Source organism: Phlebotomus argentipes, unplaced genomic scaffold (genome assembly GCF_947086385.1).
Source record: "Phlebotomus argentipes unplaced genomic scaffold, Phlebotomus argentipes genome assembly scaffold_18, whole genome shotgun sequence".
Classification (NCBI taxonomy): domain Eukaryota; kingdom Metazoa; phylum Arthropoda; class Insecta; order Diptera; family Psychodidae; genus Phlebotomus; species Phlebotomus argentipes.
In genome coordinates this window covers 12,535,682-12,553,462 of record NW_026776177.1, presented here as the reverse complement: position 1 = coordinate 12,553,462, position 17,781 = coordinate 12,535,682, and the positions used below count along the sequence as shown (strand labels likewise).

General features: G+C 38.3%; 1 protein-coding gene across 1 annotated transcript in view; it reads right to left on the bottom strand.

The window, feature by feature from the left end:
* The window catches only part of LOC132260681 (titin-like), a 34,103-nt gene that overhangs the window by 12,759 nt on the left and 3,563 nt on the right, over window positions 1-17,781 (bottom strand). Inside the window, exon 2 of the mRNA XM_059758961.1 lies at window positions 15,555-15,969. The gene's annotated coding sequence lies outside the window, so the exon portion shown is untranslated. The remainder of the gene's footprint in view (window positions 1-15,554; window positions 15,970-17,781) is intronic.

Sequence of the window (17,781 nt, the reverse complement as noted above, 5' to 3'; positions counted from 1 at the left end):
AAATTCACTCAAGATTGAAATGCACAGTGACTCGCGAGGAACGAGCGCAGAATTATATCAACATAAGAAATTGATATGAATAAATTATATTATATTGATAAATCACCACGAGTTTGCCTTCCTGCATTGACTGTTTTTCAAGGAGAAAAACTCAAACACATCTTTAAGATCTCAATTATATGACAAAGTGTATCACAGTGCTTCAATTCCTGTGACGAAATCGCGTGTCATTGAAGTTCAAAGATAGTGGCGTCACACACGCCTAAATTGAAGGCAAACTCAATAAACAAGCGCACATGAAAAAAGTGCTACTGATAAAGCCAAGAAAAACGCCAATCAGCAGTTTCTCAGTGTTGAGAAAATAAACTCGCCATTTTCGCACAAATTCAGCTTAAACCATTTATTTATACAACACTGTCGCAATCTCAATTTCACCAATTTTAACACACAAACTCCAGATAAGATATCACATTTCAGGTTTCGCGTAGTCTTTGTTTTGGTTCTCTCTCTCTCTCACTTTCATTTCCTTGCACTGTTTTCAGGCTCGTCTTATGTAAAGAGCCACAATCGCTGCACTTTCAAGTTTCAGCGCAGATCACGAAGAACTTATCGTCAATATGCACGTAAAATCGATTCCAATGGATTGGCTGCAATTATAAGATACTCAATTGAGGGCAGAAGTGTATTAAGTGCTGACTTCATCAGCTTATTTGCTAAATTAGCAACATTGTAGAGTGGCTCTAAAGGTATTCCCTCAAATATAATTTAATCCTTCAGCGTAATAGTATTACAAAAGTTGTTGCTCAATTATTTCTACTGATAAATTTGACTACATATATGTAGATGAATGCGCAGAGGTAATATTCAGGCTGGGTGTGGCATTCTAGTGGGCGGAATATCTCAAAAATTTTAACAATTTAATTGCCACAAAATGCACCCAACAGATAAACTACAATTCAGTAATCTTAGCTTAATCCAATCCACATTAAGATAACTCCATCTCAAAACAGTATTATCAGAGGTGAAATTGACTAAAGTGTGCCTTTGCATGTCGCCCCAACAGTGAAAACACGTAGTACAATTAATTTTGCGCGGGAAAAGGCAAAGAAGCTGTCAGACGAAATAAATTACAGAATATCCGCCAACAAATTGGGTTGTGATACAATTTTCCCTCCCTTACACACAGCACCTCATCATCCGCAGTTTTTGCGCCATGTCACTCTTTTTCTTAATTGTCCACCAACCACAAGAGAAATCTCGCAGACGCGGGTGTAGGTCAAGGTCACGCGACTATGGACAGTAGCGGTGAGACCAATTTTTGCGGAGAACTCATGCCACCCAGTGCGACATTCCCCATCGTGAAATCCGGCCACATAATTCAACTAAGCACAAATCTCAGAAGAGGAGGCCAAAGTGAAAATGAGGAACATATACAGTGAAGAAAATATCAATTTAAAGTTCCCGTTACACGATTTATAACATTTCTTGCATCGTTCGCGGCCGTCGAGATTTATTTCCTCCAATATATTTCTATCTTCAATTTTTCGGTGCGCCTTTTTCTCATGAGAGAACAATAACAACAAAAAAAGATGTTTCAACGTGTTTTGTTTGGGGTGGTTCGATGGCACAAGCGAGGCATTTTTTTCTCGCAGCCAAGATGGCTAATTAACTGACACTTTGTTAGTGTTCGCTTTCGAATTGGGTGAAGAATAATCTCATTAATTGTGAGCAAGAGTTTACCCTCTCTGTCGTCAAATGAGACAAAATGAAGCAAATTCATCTTCGTTTCTGCGCCAACAGAGCAAAAATGGGTCACTTGCCAGCAAATTCACTGACTAAAAGGAAAATTTACAGCCATCGAGCGGCAATTCTAGCACGAAATGAATTTCTTGTATTTCCCCCTTCTCTCTCTCACTCTCCCTCTCTCGCTCTCTCTCTCTCTCTCTCTTCATTACATTTTCATTTCAATGTATTCAACCGCCAAGAGTCACCTATTCTCTGGCCCCTTCTGTACTTGTATGTTGAACTCAATTTTCAAGTTCTGCCGCGCGCGCGAACATCGCGAGAGAAGTATATCGTTGTACACAAGAGATCAGCGGCTTCACCGTTAGCTTTCTCATGCCGTCGTGAGCTTCTCTTCTACCCATTTCGCCACAACGATTCCTGAATGTTGAGATATTTACCTCAAAATCAACGCCATACGAGATTTTTCACCCCAAACGTCAAAAATGCATGATTGAGAAGTACAATAAAATCTCATGTGCCCAGAGAAAGTTTCGCAACTGAAAATAATCCCTTCAGGCCAGAGGGTTTCCTGGGAAACTGGTGACGGTGACAAAGTTTCCCGAGTACACAGGAAAAAAAAAACTTTTTTGCCATGAACTTTTTTAGCGCAGTTTTTTTTTAGTCGACACGCCGGTTTAATTTCACGTTAAAAGAAGTAATAAGATACTTTCATCCAGAGAAAATTAATTAGGGAAATTTTAAACTAAATAACTCTTTAAGTGGACAATATTATGATAATTTATTTGCTCTTTGGCTGTTTAATATTACTTTGTAATTCAGCAGAAACTGGAAGTGATTTATTAGGAATCTTTTGGAATGAGGAAGAACAGAGCAGAAAATCGCAGAAATATGACACATTTTGTTATCGTTTTTTATGAGTTATAATGAGTTTTGACACGAATTAATTACATTTTATGCACTGTACCAAGGAATTGAACTAGAAAAATGTCTTTTCCTACTGCAATTGTAACCTATAAAAGCTCTTGGAAAATATTTTTATCCTACTCGCTCAATGAATTGTATTATTAAAATAAGATTCCACTTTGCTAACATCCTTCCGCCTCTGCTTGAGAGCATCGCTTTTCCGGAGGGAAAATCTCATCGGATCAGATTTAGATGGTAATCGGAGGCGCGTGACCTTTGACTTTCAGTGTCACACCATGGGGAAAGTGTTGATTTTAGCGAAAATAGTCCGCAGATAAGCGCAATCTAAAAATAAATCAGCCATTTCGCTAGGCAAACCCCAAACATGAAATATACCGTCGAATAGAGGGCCGTTAATCGATTGTCTTTAAAGAAAATATAGTGGCCAAACCCGGCAAATATTAATGTGTATACGCGTGAATAATGGCCCGATTCAGAGCTGAGATTAGTTTTTAAAGTCTCTACGCCACACTTTGGCACAGTGTAAACTCGACACTGCTCGCAGTTGCACGGGAACAGGCGGGGGAGGGACGATGGAAAGAAGGTGTAAAAAGCAACGATTAAACATGGTGCGATGAGATAAGGAATTGGCGAAGAGGAGAAACTTGAGAAACATGAGAATTATTTATTCAATGCGGAAATGTCGCTTGATATCTTCACCAATGAAAGTTTATTTGATTCCCCCTGAGACGATTTTTTCATTCCCATCTTTCCTTTGTTTTCATGTTCGCGTCTCGGATTGCAAAGAGTCTTCTTTCTTTTTCACCTCAGCAGCGATAGCAATTTTGGTTGGGATTTTTTTTATCAGTGTTTTGTAAACTCAGTGAAATTAACAATGTAATCGATTGTGGAATTTTATCGCTTAAGGGGATGAAATCTCGTCTGACCAGACCTTCTTTCGATGTTGATTTGAAAACTTTTTGGATCGCTATGATCTTTGATATGAGATCTCTGCATATGAGATTTTCGTTGAGAAATTAGGCCACGGAGGACAAGACAGGAGTCTGGGCAAGTCGCAAAAGATGTGCAAATTCCTGCGTGAAGATTGACACGAAGATGAATGAATTTCGGAATGGAGTTGTGCTTAGAGAATGCCCTGAAAAAGAAGTCGATCCATCAGCCAAGATTACGATAAGTACCACGTTTGGCGACTTGGCGAACCGGTTCAGACTTCACGAGGCAGCATTTGAAGTAAATCATGCAGATAATCATTTGTCTCTCACTCGAGACCGCCGTCGATTTCGATGGCACACACGAGAGGGGCCAATTAAGAAATCACACACAATTCCTCGTTCGCCACAGCCATGAAAGCATGACATGGAGACAAATGTCCGATTAAGGAGATTCAACCCCGGTCGAACTGGTGAATAATTCAATAGAGAATGAAAATCATTTAACACCCACTCACTTTGTGGGGTGAATTTTATTCAAATTTCCACCAATGAATCCGGGTTTGGGAGCGAGACCTCAATAGGTCTGTAACAAATTTGTGACCTTTCACCCCTTTTTCCGGTCACGCCAACCTCCTTTCGCCACTCGTCTCCACACAGCGAAACCCCAAAGAATGGGCATGAAAGAGGAGAGAGATAATATTTAAAAGTGATATTGAAATCATACTTGTCCCACTTTTGCCTCTTCTCGCAATCTTTCCATGAACACTTTTTTCCCAATCGCTTTTTCTCTCTCTCTCTCTTGTGGTTTTCTCAGTTTTGAGGCCCCAAAAATCAGTCAAAATCCTTGACTTTGACTTTTAATCTCTGGCACAGTCTTAATTATACAAGAATGATGCAAGAAATTAGATTGATGGTCAAACAGCTCATAAAGTTGTAACTGCAAATCACCTCATTTGCTATTGGAATTTTAGTGAAAGTTTTATCTTTGTTGCAAATTTCACCCAATTCCACTCAAACAATCAACCATTCTTGAATGTCATTGCCGACAAAACGTGATAAATGGCAGTTTAGTGCGAAAGGAAAGTGATAAAAAGTCAATTATTCATGGGTTTGGCGCTGACATAGATCATTTTTTTACGCTGTATTCAAATTTATAAACTATCATCTTTTTTTTTACCAATTTTTCAAATAATTTGTCACGATGCACTGTGAAAACGAGATGAAAGTCTTTTACAATTATGTATTTGACAATAATTCTTAAAGGTTAATTAGACGGTATGCGAATGATTAACTTGAAACTTTGCATAATTTCCTAAGTCCGCTACACATTATTTCACATATTAAATCCTAATCTCACAATCTTTTATTTCCAAAATATACTTTTTCAATTAAAATCTGGTAATTTCTCACCGAAACAAGCATTTCAGTCTTCTCTGTCTAATGTATTCCTAAGTAAAGTTCTCACCTGAAATGAAAACAAAAAACAGTGGTTAATGAAAAGTTGTAGAAAGCGTTCGACCTTTAAATGAGCACAATAAACATGGTTATAAATTAAGGATAAACGAGTCGATGAGATGGTAAAAATCACCATTTATCAGATGCAATTATTGTATTAAATCTCTCGGTGGGGCGCGAAGAGGGTCTCTGTGTGTACGAAACATAAAACACGCATTCCATTGAATTGGAAATGAAGCACTCTTAATATAAGGCCCGCACGGCAATTTTTCCAACCATCTCACTCACACTCGCGCCCATTCAAGGCGACGCGAGCGAGAGACTGCGCCGAGCTGTGATGTTGATATGGTTTTCAATAACCCATCTCGCTCGCGTCGTTATAAATAAAATTCACACAAAATTGCGAGTGTGTGAATGGAAAACTGTGTGAAATTGCCTTCGATATCAACGTTGGTGTTGTGGGGGAATATTTATACGCACACCATCGCATGCGATATCTGTGATATTCCGTCTGACGCCACTGTAGTTGTTTGGCTGAAGGAAAAAAACCGATGAGCACCGACAAAAGCCAGCAAATCGTCGCACTTTGCTTTCAACCACATCAAACAACCCAACTTCTAATCGGTTGTTGTCTTTCTGTTTTTCTCACCCAAGGTCAATGGCCTTATTTGCATTGTATGATTTTTCTTTAGCCTATCCGAAAAATTTATGGGGGAAATTTCCTCTTCTCTCCACCCACATTCTGGGGTGGCCAAAAATTTTGCACACAATCCCCTGAGATAGGCAAAAAACTCTCTCCACAAATTACCCTCATGTGGAAGTTCTCTCCTCTGCTTTTTTCTGCTGTTCTGTGTTCTCCTTCAGCCGCAGAAATCATAAAATTCACTTCCCTGAAATTTATGGATGAAGAACACAAGGCAGCACAAAAAAACCAAGCTGAAAAACCGAGGAGGGGAAGAAAATACACACGTTCATTAACCTCAAACAGAAGACATGGAGTGAGGAGAGGCGCGCTTTATGAATGTACAGGACAGGAGACTCAGACCAGCGAAGAAAGCAATTAATCAATTACAATCATAATCTCCTTAATGTGATAAAAATCTCTCTCGTGTCCCACTTGGCCTGAATTGCAGATAAACACACAATTAACATGACGACATAAAGTCAGACCTTTATTGTTCGACTTTCTTGACTTCCGGAAAAGGCGAAATGCCAAAACAGGTTGAAAAGTTGGAGGCGGATAAGCCCTTGAGAGAGCTTGAAAGCCCATAACACATGGGATATTATATTGCTACCCTTGAACTTTAAAACCAATTCGAAAGGCTCTATTGAGGCCGTCTTCTCAATAAAACACCACTACATCGCCTCGAGGGATTTTTCACCCTTCGCCAGAATGTCCCTTTAATATTGCCTTCTGGAGCAATTTAAATGGCGAAAATATAGGGTGTATCAAAACACTCGAACTATTTTAGAAGGCGGGGCATTCGAGTGGGCGGAGTTTCTGCGAAAATTTCCCAGCTATTTACAGTCATCCAAAACATCGCATAACCCTGATTATTAAAGTAGGCACCCACTTTGAATGACTCTCTGTCTAATTTCTCAGACATCTTACGTAACCTCACTTTCTTGTTATTTATAAATAATGCACAAATGTAAGAATTCTCAAGAGACTGCTGGAAGCCACAATCTGTATTTAAATGTCACCATGACGCCGTCTCCAGCATTGTTTACATTTTAATTCGACTTGTGAGCAATTGCAGTAAGTATTTGTAGATCCTCTAATATGCACGTGCTATTTCAATCGATTTATTTACATTTGTCGGCTTCTCCTTCACGCTTTCTTGCACACTGTGTGTCGGAGATTTATGGATATCTGCTGGTAATTGTCCAATTTTCCACGAATTCATGCACCCGCCACTTCTGACAGCCGTCAAATTTGACAGAAATTCAAAGATTATGCTGTATCACACCCAAGAAACTAAGAAAAATTTATAATTAATGAACTTTGCGATAACTATGCATAACATTAATTGCGTTTCATCCATCCATTGTTCTTGATCTTATAAGGCTAAGTGTTTCTGTTATTTTGAGCTGTCGCAGTTTTATTTGTAGTTGCTCTCATTATATGAAATCAATTAAAAGCCTAACATTGTGGGAAAAGGTTTTGTTCATTTCACAAAAAAAACAAAGAATCAAAAATTGCAATGTCTTGTTTAGGCATTCTTGGCATTGCTTTAATTAATGACGTGACATCTTTTTGACAATGCTATTTAGTCACTTTCGTATTCCAATCACAACTCCACCTAATTGATTTCACAAAAAGCCATCAGACAAACCGAGAGGCAAACAGAGAGAAGAAAAGAATTTCGTCTTCTCATCCCATCGGCTTTAGCCACAACTAAAGCCATGCCACGGAGAGTTTCTCACTGTGCAAAATGATGTCAAGGTGATTTATGGATTTACCGCACCACAGAGGATTCCGTGCAATTTTATATAATATCGCCACTTATGTGGAAGAGATTTAAGCTAAAGATTACCTGTCAATGAGGTGAGAAATAAAAACAACTCAAATTATTATCTCGACATTCTCAAAGAAATGAAAATTAGAAGATCATCTCAAAAATACTGTCATTGTGACAGCTGTCAACTGTCACATAAATACAGATCGCGGCATGTGTTTACGAATGGTAAACAGAAGAGAAACATATAAATATTTGACGCATAAAAGTGGATCAATTTGAATACGAAATGACTTCTTGCGAAGATGGAGTGATGACAATGAATGCGCGACCTTCCGCACTTGAGTGCCAACCGGCGGCAATCTTATACCCGCAATTTTCATTCGCGAACACACTCGAATGTTTATGCAAAGTGACGATGCAATTTACAGAGATTCATCTGTGATTTATTGGGCCACTTCAGAACTTTGGGTGGCACAGATTGAGGGAATCCCCGCTGGGAATACCAGAAACTTGCCTTTAAAACATTCTGCAGGTCAGAGCAGATGGTTTGCGCGTCAATTAGAGTCATTTTCTGCTAGCATATATGTAATTGATGCCGATTTTATAGGTTGGAGCGAGAGAAAAACTATTGGGAAATGAATTCAAATCAGAAATTCATTATTCTAGTGCACTCGTGCATGTTAAATGGGATTTTATGTTGCCACAGCGATTGTTGACATTATTTTCTGTGTGTCCTAAGACAGTATTCCAAGGATAAGTTACATTATTTCAAATGTAAATTCTCATCAAGGGAAATTAGATGAAAAACTCTTATTATCTTCATATATACTTTGTGTTTCTCCTTAAAGATACGATGATGAGATAAAGTGGAGACTTCTTTAGACTGTGACTCTCATTTCTCTGTGTCTCTCATTTTCTCTGGGTGTGAAAAGTAGGTCAAACAAATACCACAAATCATGAGAGTCTTAAAGGCAAGTTGTGTTTCTTTTCAGGCAAAAAATCTCACACTGCTTCTGACATTCTTTCCTCAATTGAATTAATTACGGCCCATTTCTTCTCAATCACACCCAAAATAAAACGTAAGGATCATTTGGCAGGAAATCTCCTATCAATTCGACGATTAAAGTCGTCCTTGACAGCACGAGCACCACTTTCGAATTTCACGTCCAAGACACAAAACTGGAAACGGAAAAGCCAATCTAAAGCAAGTGAAAGTGTTTCAAATGCGCCTCAAACAATAATCCAACTTTTGCAAAAGAGTTACAAAACAACTTTCTCTCCATCCGCCAAAAGAGTGCCTCATGTTCGAGGCTCTTTGCATCATCAGTCGTGGCGCGAGATTAAATAGTCGAGTGACGATGGAAGTGATTTATTGAGGGGAGATAGAGAAATTATATTCTGGTGAAGTAACCAAAATTGCAGGTTTATTTTTCAAAGCAAATTGCAAACAATCGAGAAGGCTAAAGACTGATGTTTATCCCCGCACAGTGAATAACAATTGAGCCTCAATTGGTGTCTCTTCGCATGAGAAAATACCTCCAATGATGATGCTTGTTCCGTGATTCCTATCAATGTGATTTTTCCTACGCTCAAAAACACACAAGTTGGCTTTGACAAAGTCTCGAGTAGCATAAGATTGTGATAAGATAAATGGTAAAAAATACAACCAGCAGCTAATCAGCTGATTTTTCTAGAGCACAAACTGATTGTGTGCTATTTTGGCCCCATTTTTAATCTCTCGATAAACCACACTTGGTGTTATAAATATCACAAAGACGTCTTATGACAGGGTGTGAGGAAGTGCAATTCATACAAATTCTATCCGTCCGGCTAGTGTTAAAGCCCGAATTGCACTTTTCAATACTCTTAATTTAAACTGTTAAACATAACCCACACTTGCAGAGTATTCTAACCATACTTCTCAATCCATCTTCTTAATCTCCCACCAAATTCCATGCACTATGGCGTGTCTTTGGCACTATTCTCCCTTCGTGTTGCACGTGAAAAGCGCGCGTTCACTCGTGAAGCTCTTGTCAAGCGATGGCGTGTGGATGAATTAAAAATTTCATGCGGAAAATATCGCTAGAAAAAGCGAGTGTGGTGGAAAAAGAAGTGAATAAAAGTTTTTATTTGAAGGTCACACACAGCCGTTTCTTCACCATTTTTCACCACACCTGCACAAAAAATTGCCAATAATTGCCACTTTTTGTTCCCTCCGAAACAAGAGTCTTTTGTAAATGGCTCTTGCTTTGTATTTTGACGCCTTCACTGAGAAGCAAAACATACACACTCACCGAATTATGGCGTTGGAAGATGCAAGAGATGGTTTTGCAATTCATACCTACACTCTTGAGGGACTTCCTTGCGAAATTGGGACAATTTTCGCTATAAGCACCGACCTACATTGTGCTTACTAATGTGAATGGGGATTAAACAAACCCCTATTCCGCCTGTTCCAGGTTCAATATCATTTTCATGATATTTTCTGTCGAGCAAATATTCATATATCGCGCGCGTCGCCGAGAGGCAATGGAGTGAGAACATGTGTCGGAATGTTAATTTATAAATTCACATTTAATTGTATTTGCCGTGGTGAATCGTGGCGAAGACAATTCCGAGGCTTTTCGACCGATTTGAAGGTAATCCGGCCGGTCGGAAAACCGTCTCGCACGTCCCTCGCGATCGTGATTGTCAGTGAAACAGACGAAAAAAAGTGCCACTTGAGTGTGTCTCGTCTTACCCACTCCACGACTTCAGTTCCACTCGAAAATACCGTGGAATGTCATGCTAAAGCCTCTTGCATGACTTCTGTACGCAAAATTTCTGTGACAATTCCACCTTTTATTACTTCAATATAGACTGTTTCATAACCTAACCTCACAATATTCCATCAAATTCCACAAAATTCAATATCAGCCAACTCTCAACCGCCCCAAACGTGTGCCTCTCCTAAAAGCAAAAACATCATCCCACCCACAATCATTGGAGCAATAAAAGCCGGGTCGAAAACGGCCAGTCGTCGCCCTCTGCACAGGTTATTGGACGAATTTTCCTCTTTGTGCTCCAACCATTTTTCCACGTTGCTGTTCTCATGTCAAGGGAAAATCAGTCGCCAACAGTGTTTGCGTTGTTATTCAAACTGAAGCGTGTTTTTTTTATTCACTTTAAGCAGAGAGAGAGACTCTTTCCCGGCCATTTTGGCGGGAGTGCGAATGCACAATGGAGAGGGCCAAGGCGGAACCTTGGATTTCGCAACATCTCCTCACCTTTTTCACCAGCTTATCGCTGTGAAAAGCCTTGATTGGAAAAACCTTCAATTACCTATCGACTTTGCGCGAGAATCTGTAAAGTTGTTTAATCGATTTTTCTCACCATTTAAACATTTTTCAGGTTATACAAGAATCATAACCCCACTTTGGGTTTAAAAATCATAACAAATGTGAGTCAGGAAATGAAAATAGACGCTCGCTAATGAGCCTCCAAGCCAGTCTTATTGACTCTTTGGCGAATATTAATAAATAACAGAGTTAAAAATATCATTATTCAGCTTCTCTCTTGCCTGAGAATCATCCAACAGTGTGTTAAATTGAAATTCCACGGGAATTTATTCAACCACTTTGTATCGTCCCAGTGGGAAAAACAGCTCGTGATTGATTTAACAACTGTCATCAATCTGTCAGATATGTGACTTGTTTTCCACTCTCCCTAACCTCAAACTTTACATTTCTCACTCAAATTCCCCGCTGCATTTTTATACTCATGTTAAATTCTTGTTTCTCTGCTCTTTTTTTCTAATGTGCGCCTTCCAACCCAGCCAACACACACATAACTTGTTTATTTTCCATCTAAAAATAATCACATTTTCCAACCAGCAAAATATAGGTCAAAACATTACAAACTTTCATGCCTTTTTGTACTGTCGAATGCGGGAAAGAAGTCTACAATTGCTCGGTGATACTTTTACAACTTTTTTTCCCTTCCTTAAATTGGCTCGCTTCCGCCCACGTTTTCGACCCTTAGCGGAAAGTTTCACGCTGAGCCGGAACTTTTCCCAATCACGTCTTTAATCTCCAAAGCATCATGCAACTTTAAGGCACAGCTTCGAATACATCCCAAGGATATGACCCAATTTTTCGGGGTGACATATTGAAAATTATACAATTAGTGTGGCAACTTTTCCTCCAATCATCCACTCAATTTCAGTTGACTTGGTGGGGCATTTTCTTCTCACTTTTCAGTGTGCCTCCCAGTCTTTTTCTTAATCCATTTATCCGACACTCAATTAGCATATAAATCACACACATCCACACACAAACGCCACACACTTTTAATTCACTCTAAACTTTGTTGTCTCACTACATGACCGACCGTTTTCCCTTTGACTGGTGCTCAGTGATGAGCCAGTTTTACTACATTTCAACGGATTCCCATCGATTGTCTACGAAAAAATGCGTCAACATTCTGACATGTCATCAATGCTAACATAATAATCCAGACAAATCCTAACCTTTTTTGCGTCAACGCTGATAAATAAAAACTCTAGATTCAATATAATAATAATTGTTGACAAGAATCGAGGCAACCTTCCTGGAAGACATGTCAAAGCCCATCTCTGTTCCCCCACAAACACTCTCCCCAGCATTTCCTCACAGAGTGGCTCTCTGAAAGGGGCAAACAGCCGTCGAATGGAATGAATAATTGTGGTCTCATTGGGCATTATTAGCATAATTACTCCATATTTACAGAAGACTTCACCGAGAGGAAAAATCTACGTCCTCCAGATGAAATCCAGGCGACAGCAAAAAATAACGACATGAGCATTTTTCCACATGAGATAATCAATCGCTTGGCTAATAAACTTGTCTTATGTTTCACTGTCTCGAAGGTGAGCTGAAATTCAATCTTGAGACGCGCGTGTGTGTCTCACCAGACGTAAACATCAACAAAACCACCCTCAAACATTGATGAGATTTTCCTCAGAAAATTACTTGAAGAATGCAAAAAGCATCTTGAAAAGCCACTGACTCTTGTCTCAATTAAGCACAGGGTGAAATTGAGGGAGCTTCGCAAAGTGGTTTTCTCATCAGAAAATTAGACATCACAACTTTCCTACTTGCTCCAAGAGTTTATCGAGAACTTTCACGACTCTCATTCCAAAACATCGAGTCGCGCTCCTGCGGTAGTCATAAAAAAGAATTATGGCGCGATAAAGTGCATGAGAATCTCCAGAGAGGCATGAATATTCTAGAGATTTTCAATTACACTCAACACTCTGCCTACCACTTGCAAAATCACCATTTCTAGCTCTGGTGCTTAGATCAACACACATTGAGGCTAAAAATTACACTGGCATATGGAAAACCACGTGTTGGGAAAAATCACACCCCAAGAGCTACTCAATACCTCAAGAGACACTCCAATTGGATTTGAGGGCGTGATTGATTGAATGTCTTCCAGGTTAAATGCTCCCCAAGAGACTCCCCTACAAATATTCACAATGTGCGCGTGGAGATTTATGTTAAGCACCTCATACATTAACTATGTGCATAAATTACACACAATTTTCACTCAAACATGCCAAACATCATTCAATTCACAGACTCTTTTCACGTTCAACTGACTTCTTTCTGGCGGTGCTTAAATCAAACACTGATGGATTCAAGATATGCTAATTTCCAAGCTGTGGAGCAGACAACAAGTCACAAATTGAGTTATTATCCAACCGTTCTCATGAAGAGGTTAGGATGGAATAAGGTTAATTAACTGCCAATGTGAGGTTAGGATATTTTTGCAACAAATCCCTTTGCAAATATCAGCTGATTTCGTCGGAATCGCATTAGGCGGAATAACATTTAATTTTACAATTTGATAACAGCTTGACTAATTAAGAATAGGTACAGAAATTTACTTTTAAAAATGTATAAAAATGATTGCAAAAGAGTAAAAAAAAAAAGTGAAAACAACGAGTATCAAACATTACGTCGATTTCTGCTTCAAGTTCATGAGCTTGTCATTTGCACGGCTTCGGAAATTCGTACAGTATTTTTCAAAAATATTTACAAGTGTCTACTACAATTTGCTAATATCTAGTGACAAGATAATTTAAAGTATTGAATACATAACTTGCCAGAGGATTAAGTTTAATCATTCTTCTCGAAAGAATGATTTTCTATTCTTCAGCAAACTTTTTCTGTCAAAACCACTTTCGACTGCCATTAAATTAATGCCGAAAGTCCATTAAGTGACTTTTATTTGGTCGTCTCTTGGCATAAAACTCCAAATGCAGTGCCCCTCTTGAAACTGAATTCCCATCTCAATTGCATTGCAGTGATTCAGCAAGATTGTGTATATCGTAAATAGTGTGTGACCTCGATAGTGAAATTTCTCCAAAGGGGGTTAAACCACTCTGGGGGGCACTCAATTGACCCCCAAAATAGTGTTTGTGGATTTCCTCAATTTCGGCCAACCAAAGTCCCTCTGCTTTTCCCACCAAATTTCCCCCCGCCGAGCAGTTTATGTAATTGAAACTGTATATGTATGTATGTACGTTTGAATTCAGAGATAACTCCGTGGAGTTTTTCTCTTCACTTCTTATTGAGTAACTGTTATGAAATGCTATTTTTAAAATTGCCAAGCATATACGGAAATGAATAAATTGTGTGAAAATCTGTTAAAATTCTCTCTTTTGCCCTCGCTTTTGCCTCTCTTTTCCACGACTTTGTAGACTTCTCACACCCCAAAATAGGATGTAAAGTGAACAGTTGAAGAAAAAATAGCGTTGAACTCTCAACATAAACTAATTTTATGTCTGATTTTGTTGTCTATTTATAAAATACACGATGAAGAAGGCACACAAACACAGATGAATAGCATTTGAAGAGGAGCAAGAGGAAAAAATGGGCATCAACCTCCAAGAGACTCATCCAATTTAAAAGAAGGGAGAGAAACAGGTCAGAAAAATATCTCATGCTGAGATGAATTTCTCCTACTTGGATTTCTATTTGATTCTCCCTGCTTGAGTTTTCCATTGAGGGTAGAAAATAATTCTTTTTGCCAAATGAAATGTCGTGATTTGTGAAACAAGACTCAATGGAATGGCGTTTAAAAGTGCTTAAAAATACATTTTCAACAAACGTCTAAAATTAAACCCCCACTGTTTAGAGACCGATGAGACTTCTGTCCATTGAAGAAAGGCAGGAAATCTCACAAAATATTCAGTATTTGCTCATCAAATTAACCCTTCTGTACGCTCGCCCTTGAGGGATGAAATATACATTGCGCGATGTTATACACAGAAAATATCAATTCTGCTTTTCCAGGGAAGTGCCATGAAAAATGAATTTGCAGAAGCGCTACACATTCTAAAAATAAACACAGGAGAAAAGAAACACGTATTTCTGGCGTATTTAGCATAAAGACGCGCACCAGTGACAAATCTTCATTCATCCTCGAGTAAGAAAAACAAATAAATAAATATTAATTTAGGAAAATCCGGTGAAAAATGGAGTTGTACTATAATTCTGAGTGACTTCATTCATAAGAAAACTACAACTTGTCAGATAAAGGCAGGTATACTTTTTGTGATCCTAAAATCAAGACCTATAACTGTATTTTTTTAGGTTACATTAACGAAAAATCAATTCAAAACATCCTTGTCAATTTTCCTGAAAACACTTATGGCCAGACCATCAATTTAGCGCACAAAGTGAACAATGCTGCCTATTTATATCAGTTATTGTTGCGACCGAGAGAACTATAAATAAATATTCAATTTATTTGCCATCTCTTGTGTGCATTTTTGTGCTCAAGTGAGCAAAAATACTGATTACATGTCAATTTGGCTCGAGTTTGACGACAAAAAGGCAAGACAAAGAAATTCTCAAGGAAGTTTCACTTTCAGTTTATGATTTTTTTTTAACACCAACGAAACTGAATAAAAGCAAACTTTCTAACCCCCATTTTAGAGAACAGCGAGAATTACTAGCACAAATACACCATGCAAATGAATGTACAATGAATAAAACAAATTGATTACCTTATGTCAACATCAAGTGAAGCAATTAGTAGTGTCCAAAGTCAACAGCGGCCACGATAATCCACATATCTCGCCTTAAGACGCCTATAGTTCTACACAAATTTGCACCTTTTTCACTGTTTCAGCACTCAAAATCTCTGTCTATCTATTTTGATTCTAACCTCACCTAACCTTACAATTCATGTCACTTTTGATTGAGGTTATATGATTGTTTAAATTGTGCGTTTACAAGTCTATTTTTGCCACCTCTTCTTGCACACTATGTCTGCATAGAAAATCACAAATTATTGATTTGCACGAGTTTCAGTCGTCATGGATTCACTTTATCTGACCTTTATTTTCCGATGAAAAAACTTCTTTTGCCTCAGGTGAGGATTTTCTCGGCTTTTCTCTCAGAAAAAATCCCCCTGGAAACCTGCAAATAGGGAGAATTACGAGCATATTAATGACACATTAAGGGGAGATTTTCGCTTGAGCATTTAAAACATCATCATTTGACCATTTTGGGGAAAAGAAAGACGGAAAAAAGCAATGAAGTCCTCCAGAGATTCATTATGAGACCTTCTCTTTCCACTTAATCTTCACGCCTTCTCGTCTTGAGCGGCACTTTCGCGTAAAAGTGCTTCAAGAATTAAAAAGTGAAGGTTAAAAGGGCAAAAATTTCACATTTTTACAATCTCTCTTAACCTGTATTTAAGCGGATTTTGGCAGATTTAAAGAGAAAGTTCAAACATTGAGGTTACGTTCCAGGACCTGCATTTTATCTCTACTTAAGTGATAACTTCAATTTACCTTCATTTTCTCACATGTGAAATGAACATAGAGTGAACATGAGAAGCCTAACAACACTTTGTAATATAGAATTTCAGCGAAGAGAAATATCATTAAAAGTTATTCAATTGAGAATTAACCGCAGAAACTCATTAAAATGAAAGTGCTCTTGAATTGCAACTATTTTCACATATGAATTAATTTTCCCGCTCACAAAGTACTTCATGAATATATTTGCCAAGCTAAAAAAAGAAGCTCAGACTCAAAAGTGTGGAGTGAAAATTGATCAAACAGTCCGTTTTCCCCATGGAAATTCATTTTATCCGGAGGGAGTTTTCACCTACAACGGGATAAGGAAACCCTGTCAGTTGAAATTCCGTCAATGTCATGGCCAATTAGCGAGTGTCTTCAATTGTAGGTAAGAATAATCGCGATGAACCTCTTTTTATGCTGTGTGTCTCAACAATTGAGTCACGTTGCCACTTCCTCAAATTCAAGCCGTGTTATTGTACGAAATCGTTCAACTTTCCATCAAGGAGTGTGCAAAACAATAGTGTTTCCCCCTTTTCTTCTCTTTCTCTCTCTCCGTCACGCCGAACAATGACACATTAATGGGTTAACGAAGAAAACACGTAAAGATCCAAGAGATTAGGCCCAGATCGACTAGAGTGCTAAGAAAAGTTTTACTTATGACAAAAAATCATCTTCAATTATAACTGTAAATATTTTGTTACAGATACCACACATGTAAGTGATTCGAGCTTGAGTCCTCTTTTGTTATCGAATATGTGAAAAGGGTTTTTTTTAAATACACGGGACAGTCTTATGAGATTCCGATGGATGCTCATAAGACGGTGATCGGGGGATACCACTTCCCTTCCCCTATACATATATGTACAGATAAATGTGACAATAAAATTAAAATATACGTTTTTATCAATATTTGCTTCCGAAAAACTTGCAGAAATCTCTGAAGCTCACCTTCACGCTTCATAAGCTCTCATTCAAGAGATATATAAACTCTGTCTTCCAACAAGCGAGTCAATTTCACCAGAAATTGCTGAAAAATAAATAGAAATGGAACTTTTTCAGCGCCACATGCAATAATTTCGTCTGTGTCGCTGCCACAAGATAAGAAGAGAAAAAAACTGTATCTTTTACTGTACATCACGTTTTTTTCTTATGCCCCTTTTCTTGAGAATCACACATCTTGTTGGAGGTTTTTTTTTTCCTTCTTGTCTTGAATTAAAAGCACTCGCGGGCTCTTGTGAGAAATGCCACATTACAATTGTTTGTGTTGAAATATATCAGGTGGCTGTTGTAATACCATTGGATTTACCTTTACAATTAACTTAGAGTTAACCATCTCTTACTCTTTGCATTTTTCATGCGGAAAATCATCTCTTTCTGCCTAGCATTGAAAATTCATAAGGACATTTGTGTCTCCTCCACAATC